This window comes from Macrobrachium nipponense, chromosome 10, assembly GCF_015104395.2.
Source record: "Macrobrachium nipponense isolate FS-2020 chromosome 10, ASM1510439v2, whole genome shotgun sequence".
Classification (NCBI taxonomy): Eukaryota; Metazoa; Arthropoda; class Malacostraca; order Decapoda; family Palaemonidae; genus Macrobrachium; species Macrobrachium nipponense.
In genome coordinates this window covers 91,526,216-91,527,951 of record NC_087204.1, presented here as the reverse complement: position 1 = coordinate 91,527,951, position 1,736 = coordinate 91,526,216, and positions in this window count along the sequence as shown.

Sequence of the window (1,736 nt, the reverse complement as noted above, 5' to 3'; positions counted from 1 at the left end):
CCACCTAACGGTGGAATCCTGCAACGATCTGTTATCTACTTCAGCTAATACCTCTTTCCTTTTATCGCATTACTGAAGGGAGATAAAAACGGAAGATAATTTTACACTTACATTTACAGGTCTCCTTTAAATACGCCGACAGCTTGGAATTCTCGAGAGATATATTATATAAAATTCACTCCCTTTCCTCCATCGATCCCTACTCCTTGAGATCGAGTTTTTTTTTCTTCCAAGGCTTTCGGTCGGTTAATACTGCATGGAATCTCCTATATTTATTTATTTTTTTTATTTTTCAGTCATTCCCCTTACGGTAGATTTTTAACCAATTTTTCGTATTGGCCATCTGGGACTCGTCAGAATTGACCGCTATCTCTCTTTCTCTCCTACACACTTTACTGAACACCATTTTTATCACTTCAGATCATTTTATGACACTCACGGGCTGCTCTGTGAGCAAGAGCCCGTGCTGGCAAAGCGCCAACTGAATCATAAACAAGAACATCAAAATCAACAACATTATTGCCATAAGCTGTCCATAGGCCACGTCAGTGAACTGATTTCTGGTGCCAGTCGTGTGGAAATTGTCTGCGAAAATAAATGGTGGTCTGGTGCTTATGAGAAGCAAGTAAAAGCACCACGACAAATGAATTAAAATGAGATATTCTAGTTTGAGCCACTTCTGGTCATGACCTTGTGACACTGAACTGAATAAAAGCAACTGAAAATAGATAGAAAAAGTAAAATTTATTTTAATTCGTATCATATCGACTTCGATAGGTCACTACCGTTTACAGTCTATTGTTTGATATCTAATGTTACACTAAACCACTTTTCAAATGCGAAAATGATGTCACGGCATAAAGATAACTGTGTTGACGAACGCTTTTTACTTGAAAGTAAGAGAGAAGATTATCAGCAAGAACTGCTCATCCCATAAAAAATTCAGTCATCATGCCAAGGTGAGACTCATCATAGAGGCACAAGTTAGCCAGCATGAAAGGGCTCTCGTCTTCGTGTCCAGCCATCAATGTTCACTTCTTTGCCATCGATCAAATGGTGGAGAGTCACTTCGCTTCGCTGTGGAAACACGTGAGAAGAAGGAGAAACCTGGGAGGATTCGTGAGCTCTTCGAGTATGAGACCGTAGGAAGAGATAGCCGAAGGCTAAGAAGTTACTGTGAAGAGGCAAAGAACCTAACGAGAACTCGACCAGCATAAAAGACCCGATCTTTTTGGAGCAAGTCACATTAGAATCATACGAATTATTAAAGAAAATGACGACCCTCCGGTCGTTTTCGTTCGCATTTGAAAGTAGAGCGCGCAATTTTGCTTTGATGATTAAAAATATCTTTCCCTTGTGTGGCTGAGTTTTAATCTTTCGAGCTGCTTGCGTCAACAGAAGACTTTCAGTTCCTGGAAAATTGTTGATAATATTAGAGGCTTTGTTCTTGCCTTTGATGGGAATTCTTATTAGGAAATTAATTTGCCATTAATCTGCTCTGGGCTTTTATTGAATGAGATGCGAAGAACCATTTTGGGAGGGAGCAAACATCACGATAATCATCGTCGATAATTATTGCTCAAATATTTACACGGTCTGTTTTGTTATGAACACTGGAAGAGTTCAAATGATCGGATCTGTTTTCCTTAAAATGATTTTCACACTGACGTAATGATGCAGTCGTTCTCTCTCTCTCTCTCTCTCTCTCTCTCTCTCTCTCTCTCTCTCTCTCTGTG